Below are 8,399 nucleotides of genomic sequence, written 5' to 3'. Positions count from 1 at the left end.
TAATGCACATCACATAAGCCTTGCAAGCATTGCAACTAATGAGTTAGTTGTGAGATGATGTATTATGAAACGAGTAAAGACACTTGCCGGTAACGAGATTGAACTAGGTATTGAGATACCGATGATCGAATCTCAGGCAAGTAACATACCGATGACAAAGGGAACAAAATATGTTGTTATGCGGTCTGACCGATAAAGATCTTCGTAGAATATGTGGGAGCCAATATGAGCATCCAGGTTCTGCTATTGGTTATTGACCGGAGACGTGTCTCGGTCATGTCTACATTGTTCTCGAACCCGTAGGGTCCGCACGCTTAAAGTTCGATGACAGTTATATTATGAGTTTTGATAAACCGAAGTTAGTTCGGAGTCCCAGATGTGATCATGGACATGACGAGGAGTTTCTAAATGGTCGAGACATAAAGATTGATATATTGGAAGCCTATGTTTGGACATCGGAAGTGTTCCGGGTAAAATCGGCATTTTACCGGAGTACCGGGAGGTTACCGGAACCCCCGGTAACCTAATGGGCCTTAATGGGCCTAGTGGAGGAAGAGGAGAGGAGGCCTAGGGGCTGCCGCGTGCCCCTCCCCTCCCAAGTCCGAATTGGACAAGGAGGGGGGGCGGCGCCCCCCCTTTCCTTTCTTCCCTCTCTTCCTTCTTCCCCAAGTCCTAATCCAACTAGGGAAAGGGGGGAGTCCTACTCCCGGTAGGAGTAGGACTCCTCCTGCGTGCCTCCTCCTAGGGCCGGCCGCACCCCCTTGGCTCCTTTATACGGGGGCAGGGGGCACCCCTAGACACACAAGTTGATCTCTAAGATCGTTCTCTTAGCCGTGTGCGGTGCCCCCTGACACCATAGTCCTCAATAATATTGTAGTGGTGCTTAGGCGAAGCCCTGCGACAGTAGAACATCAAGATCGTCACTATGCCGTTGTGCTGACGAAACTCTTCCCTGACACTTTGCTGGATCGGAGTCCGCGGATCGTCATCGAGCTGAACGTGTGCTAGAACTCGGAGGTGCCGTAGTTTCGGCCGTGAAGACGTACGACTACATCAACCGCGTTGTCGTAACGCTTCCGCTGTCGGTCTACAAGGGTACGTAGATCACACTCTCCCCTCTCGTTGCTATGCATCACCATGATCTTGCGTGTGTGTAGGAATTTTTTTGAAATTACTACGTTCCCCAACAACAACGGCTCCAGGGTACTGATATGTCTCCAACGTATCTATAATTTTTGATTGTTCCATGCTATTATATTATCTGTTTTGGATGTTTAATGGGCTTTATTATACGCTTTTATATTATTTTTGGGACTAACCTACTAACCCAAGGTCCAGTGCAAATTGCTGTTTTTTTGCCTATTTTGGTGTTTCACAAAAAAGGAATATCAAACAGAATCCAAACGGAATGAAACCTTCGGGAGAGTTATTTTTGGAACAAACGTGATCTAGGGGACTTGGAGTAGACGTCAAGAAAGGAGCGAGGAGGCCACAAGACAGGGAGGCGCGCCTGCCCCCTTGGCGCGGCCCCACCCTCGTGGGCCCCTCATAGCTCCACCGACCTACTTCTTCCTCCTATATATATATATATATCCATATACCCCAAAAACATCCAGGAGCACCACGAAACCCTATTTCCATCGCCGCAACCTTCTGTACCCAAGAGATCCCATCTTGGGGCCTTTTCCGGAGCTCCGCCGGAGGGGAATCGATCACGGAGGCCTTCTAGATCAACACCATAGCCTCTCCGATGATGTGTGAGTAGTTTACTACAGACCTTCGGGTCCATAGTTATTAGCTAGATGTCTTCTTCTCTCACTTTGGATCTCAATACAAAGTTCTCCTCGATCTTCTTGGAGATCTATTCGATGTAATTCTTTTTGCGGCGTGTTTGTCGAGATCTGATGAATTGTGGGTTTATGATCAAGTTTATCTATGAACAATATTTGATTCTTCTCTGAAATATTTTATGTATGATTTGTTATCTTTGCAAGTCTCTTCGAATTATCAGTTTGGTTTGGCCTACTAGATTGATCTTTCTTGCAATGGGAGAAGTGCTTAGCTTTGGGTTTAATCTTGCGGTGTCCTTTCCCAGTGACAGCAGGGGCATCAAGGCATGTATTGTATTGTTTCCTTCGAGGATAAAAAGATGAGGTTTATATCATATTGCTTGAGTTTATACCTCTACATCATGTCATCTTGCCTAATGCGTTACTATGTTCTTATGAACTTAATACTCTAGATGAATGCTGGATAGCGGTCGATGTGTGGAGTAATAGTAGTAGATGCAGAATCATTTCGGTCTACTTTGTAGCGGACGTGATGCCTATATACATGATCATGCCTAGATATTCTCATAATTATGCACTTTTCTATCAATTGCTCGACAATAATTTGTTCACCCACTGTAATATTTATGCTATCTTGAGAGAAGCCACTAGTGAAACCTATGGCCCCCGGGTCTATCTTCTATCATATAAGTTTCCAATCTATTTTATTTTGCAATCTTTATTTTCCTATCTATATCATAAAAACACCAAAAATATTTATCTTATTATCTCTATCAAATCTCACTCTCGTAAGTGACCGTGAAGGGATTGACAACCCCTTTATCGCGTTGGTTGCGAGGTTCTTATTTGTTTGTGTAGGTGCGAGGTGACTTGCGTGTAGTCTCCTACTGGATTGATACCTTGGTTCTCAAAAACTAAGGGAACTAGTCGTCAACCCGTGCATCCGCATGAGCTACATTTATTTTGTTGGTGTTTTTAGCTTTAGAATTTCCCTAGAATTAAATATTAGAACCAAAAACCCCATGGTTGAATTATATCTTACAGTAATTTATTAGCAACACACGCTCAAAGAATACTTGAAATAGATGCTTATATTATGTTAGACCACACCGATTTGAGGAGTTTATATTCAACATTGCACCAAAAATCTTACGAATGTCTCATTACTCACCGTATATATACAAAATGACAGTTCATTGCAGATATTACACATTGTGATATTATTCCTTTGATTCAATGACCATTGTTCTATCCGTGAGTACATATATACTCAAGTTATACATCTGGAGAAGTTTCACATTATAAAACATTTTTTGATCATATATACCTTGGTTTCACTGATCACATGGTAGAAAAATCTAGCAGCAGGGATAAAATGATTTGCATTCCTCAATAATACACTTCCCATTAGTACCAGATAAGTTAGAAAAATAGTGTTGTGCAAATTTTATTTTACCACCATGAATGAACATGCATGTTTGAGTTTCTTGCATTTCCTAGGAAGAAAACCACCGAATTCTTTTGGATGACCTTCTTCACGGGTTATTCAATCCATCACAGTGCCATCACATTGTGGTGTGCTTCTCCTAGCTCTCAACGTCGGCCTTCTTCACAGCCTCATAATGTTGTTCTTCGTGGGCTAGGACAGAACCATGTGCACCAGTTGCTCATTCGCACACTTGTGATCATGGCGGTGGAATGCGTATCATGATATTGACTATATAAGAATATAAGAGTTTAGCCCCCGTGATACCTTGACAGCAAAAACTTGCCAATTAAGAGAGAAATACCTCTGCAGCAGCAACATTATTCTCAAGGTAAGGTCAATGTTCAAATATATATTGTTTATTGAGGCCTTAAACATATGTATGTTGGAGGTAACCAAATAAGTTATCAACTGGTCAGACTTGCTTACTGAAAGCCCAAACATTCTTATGTAGCTAAACTACGTATACAATAGTCTCCTTCCGCCTACTTGGAACAACTTAGCACATGTGGGCATGAGTGGCACAAAGATATGTCAAGCTAAAATTTTCAAGATATGTTGCCGGCTTGGCCCCACATAACAGAGTATTAGGGCATAAATGATACCTCCGACAAAGCAAATTGGTGTAATAACAATATTTAGTACTGCAGAAATACACATTTAGCATGCCCATAAAACAATTGTTACTTTTACCCCTGCATAACTTGTGTATGGCGACAATAAAATTTCACAAGGAAAAAGACTAATTAATTCAGCCAAGAAGCAGCGATTAACTCAATTTTGCCCCTAGATTCAGTATCAACATTTTGCCAGTCAAAAGAGCAAGTTAGTTTAAAACAACACAATGATATATTATCTATTACGAACTTCTAGATTTAATAATGAAGCACCCCCACATAAAATATGATAATTATACAATTCTTATTTTCTTCAAACTAATAATATATAAGCTTGTGCACAAAAGAAAATAATTCAAACATTTCACTCAGGGCAATTAATTATATTAACATGATTTTCTGCGCATTCAAGTAAGGCATGCAGCTCTGTCAGGTGCTCTTACAAAGCGATCTAAAGATGATTTAGGATATGTGACAAAATTTTATTTTTTATCCTATTGGGAAATCCGATCAACCTCAGAGCTAGACCAAGAGATCATAGACATACACCAAGATGTTTGAGATAATGTAAGAATTCCTACAGTTTTTACTCCTTACGATGGGCAGGGAAATATAGGAATACATGTCACTTGCGTTGGAATTGATTAACCTAGTATTATAAATCTATAATCGTGTCATCTTAATGATTTAGAAAAAAACTCTAAAGCTAGGTGAGCAGGCCTGTCTGATGCCTCCGGGCTAGCTTTCTTTTAGCATGGAGGTACCTAATGTTCAGTATAGAATTTTGATTTACCTGCATTCGCCCAGCCTCAGTGGTCGTGTGATGAATGAATTAAGTGACCGGAAGGCTGAGATGCTTAGATGGTGGAATGATTAGTTGCTCAATAACTAAATTCGTGCATGACCATGGGAAACATCCAAATTCGACAAATCATTGTGTACTCTGTTGGCTTCTTTCTCCCAGAAATCTAACAAACATGCACACGCGTAGGCTTCTTTCTTTTGTAAAAATCAAAAAACATACACATGAATGCTTGTAAATAAGAATTTTAGACATGTTAAATAAAAGAAAACCTAGTCATACGAATTTAGATAGAAAATTTGGAATCTCCATTGACAATTGCAAACAACACAATATTTTAGCCAAACATCAAATCTTGGGCCACACATACTCTACTGCACGCTCAAACAGGAATTTGTTTGAACCTTGCATGGAAATTGCCAACAGAAAATTATGATTTCTTTTATCTATTGGATGCTTACCAGATTCACTATCCTGTAAATAGCGTGGCCCTCCTCAAAAGATGCTCCTGTAGGGGAATCGACGGGGAACCCATAACCTGCTCCTTGTCCTGGTACATGGTGCTCCTATCGTTCTATGGTCAGATGTTCAGAACATGATTGCGGATTCAGATGTTCAGAACATGGTTGCGGTCCACAACTGGACGATGTCAAAACTCAAGTTCTCTCAGGGACGTAGGCATAGTTTTGTGCTAGTTGGGGCATGAGTCGACGACTATTGATGATGCTAACCTTCTTCTGAATTGGACAAAAATCATTAGATTAAAGATTCTTGTGATGATCTAATTGCTTCATCTTCATGAACTGAAAAGAATAAAACATGGATCTACCTATCTCCTCTTCACAAAGACATGCAAACACATGCTTCTAAATCCAGGGAGCTTTTAATAAGTACGTGAGTATAGGGATGCCAGAGCGAACATGGTTATTTAAACCACAAAGATAATGTGCGAACATGCAGCTGGTGGTCTTTATGTGTGATTCAAACCCTGCACACGACATGCAGATGTTAGGCATCTCATGCCATGGTTCACCATATTGGTGTTGTCTTGTAGTTGCGTCCTATTTAGATTAACAACTTTATACGTACCTAGCTAATTAACCAATCTCCCTGAAGGTACCTTGATACTTCTGGTTCTGCTGTGCGGACACATCCATTACGAAACAATCAGTGATTCAAAAGATTGATGGCATATGGAGGAGTTGTCAGCTGACCTGCTAGCCTTTACGTGGAGTAGGCTGCTAGCCATCGCCGTTGTCAGATAGAGGCTCGCAGAGGCACCTGAGCAGCGTTAGCCTTAGTTGTGCTCCCTCCAACACGATCTCCATCACTCCATGACATACCCAGCGCACCCGGGATGTTTTGGAATCAAATCTCTGGAGAACACTCTCGAAGGGCACGATAAAAACAGATTGGGAACAAAATGACAAAGATATAGCTGATTAGCCCTAGTTGTGCTCCCTCTGATCTACATGGCGTATCCAATTCCAAAGAGCATACCAGAGAAGATTTAGAAACGAATCCCTGGAGAGCACTCTCAAAGGGTACGGAAAAAACTGACTGTAGACGGAATGAAAAAGATACGACCAATTCAATTACAAACAACCAAAAAAGAACAAATTAAAAAAAGGTAGTGATCGTAGACAAACTTGAACTACATCATAAATCCAGTGAGTACACCAGATCAACTACAACTCACTTGTTCCAATTTGGGAGGCGCATGGATTGATTTCCATGGGAGAAACCAGCTGGAGGCGACATGGCTGATGGTGTATCCACAACATAGCCGAAGAGAAGCAGCGTGTTAAATTCTTGCAGGTATTTGACACACTGAGAGACCGGCAAGACTGAGAGTGAGCATCAATCAGGGCGACAACTATCCACACATGATGTCTTGTTGGTATTGACGAAGACCTTGAAATTCGAAACCAGCAGCATCAAGCCAAGAAAAAAAATGCAAATCGACGTCAATGCAATGGCAAAATTTTCGCTTACCCATGTCGTTGCACACCACACTCGGATCATGTACATATCAAACTATGCGAGATTAACGGTGAGGTGGAATCGGAACGGACAGAAGGATTGGTCCTTACCAGCGGCGAATATCTTGAGAATTATTCATCTATCTCCTCCTCCTACTATCCACCACTGCAATGGTACATAGATGGAGGTAGGGTTCAGGGAGCAGAATATAAGTCACAATTTCCCTCTGAAAGAAGAGTTGAGAGAACCAGACGTGTGGTCGTCGCCGGGGAGGGCAACTGTGAGATCAATTCTTTGTCTTTTTATTTTGATGACCTAGAGGAAGGAGAGAAGCAGAGTCGTGAGATATGGGGCTGGGAGAGTCGGGATATAGGAAGGATGGAATTGGGATTTTTTTATAACAGAATTGTGAGATATTGGGAAGGGAGAGTCGTGAGAGAATGGGACTTGGGATAGAGGAGCGCATGTTGAGATATTCATCTCTTTTTTTCAGGCATGATGTTAATTCTGGAAGATTTTGTTTTAATAGAGCCTAAGGCAGATAAGATCATACTTTTTAGGACTACGATTGTATAGGTTTATGGAGATCGTTACAATGTTTGCTTTTATTTTTAGAATCGAGAGATAGAATTGTGGGCCATTTAGCCGGGTTTTTTTCTAACTGGGGAAAATACTGTAGGTAGATCTAGACTGTAGTAATATGGACCCACCAGATTAACGGTTCATAATTACTGATTAACATGGTAATTTCTTGGGAGTTTGCCGGTTTTTTTTCTAACTTGGGAAAAATACTGTAGGTAGATATAGACCGTAATAATATGGACCCACCAGATTAACGGTTCATAATTACTGATTAACATGGTAATTTCTTGGGAGTCTGAAATTAGTATAGGTATAGAATACTTACGCTACTTTGCTGCATCACCCTTTCCTCTTCAAGGGAAAACCAACGCAGTGCTCAAGAGGTAGCAAGAAGGATTTCTGGCGGTGTTGCCAGGGAGATCTACGCACAAGTCAAGACATACCAAGTACCCATCACAAACTCTTATCCCTCGCATTACATTATTTTCCATTTGCCTCTCGTTTTCCTCTCCCCCACTTCACCCTTGCCGTTTTATTCGTCCTCCTTTTCCGTTCGCCTCTTTTTGCTTGCCTCTTGCTTCCATCATGTTTGAAATTGGGGAGGTTATCGTTGATAAGGATAGTGGTAATAACATGGAAAACTTTGATGCTTTTGTTGATCCTCATGAAGAACCCACTATTTTACACACTAAAAAGTTTCAGATTAGTAGTGGTAATATTATTGGAAAAGGAGTTATTCAAGATTTCTTTACTTGTGCTGGTGCTTTGCCCACCATAGGCGGGTCTATTCTTCATAAAACTAGTAGTCTTGCAGATGCTATATCGTTGCTTGTGGTTGAACTTGAAAGACAATTTATCCATATGCATCCTTGCATATAGAGGATCTTTCTAGAATTTTCTAATATTGAGCACTCTTCTGTTAAGCGAGCAGACACCATCTTTTTAGCTCATGTGTTCAGATTTATAATAAAAGAGGCCAATGAAATTTTTGCGCATTATAGGGTGGATGCTGGCCGTCCTCCCATAGAAGCAATCCTTTTTTATCAAGAGGACATAATGCGCTTACGATCTTTAGATCATGTTGCTTTTAACGAAAACCTTAGAAAGAAGGTTCCTATCGATGTTCTTGTTGATAGGAT

General features: G+C 41.0%; 1 long non-coding RNA gene across 2 annotated transcripts; it reads right to left on the bottom strand.

The window, feature by feature from the left end:
- Positions 1-3,127: 3,127 nt before the first annotated feature.
- LOC123106657 (uncharacterized) lies at positions 3,128-7,043 on the bottom strand. 2 transcript variants are annotated; one of them, XR_006451427.1, is made up of 4 exons: positions 6,932-7,043; positions 6,789-6,843; positions 5,525-6,609; positions 3,128-5,432 (listed from the first exon to the last, which is right to left on the bottom strand). It is a non-coding gene; the product is annotated as an uncharacterized lncRNA (long non-coding RNA). The 2 variants fall into 2 exon arrangements; XR_006451426.1 differs by having other exon boundaries at positions 3,128-6,609.
- Positions 7,044-8,399: the final 1,356 nt, after the last annotated feature.

This window comes from Triticum aestivum, chromosome 5A, assembly GCF_018294505.1.
Source record: "Triticum aestivum cultivar Chinese Spring chromosome 5A, IWGSC CS RefSeq v2.1, whole genome shotgun sequence".
Taxonomy (NCBI): Eukaryota; Viridiplantae; Streptophyta; class Magnoliopsida; order Poales; family Poaceae; genus Triticum; species Triticum aestivum.
This window is presented reverse-complemented; position numbering and strand designations above follow the sequence as displayed.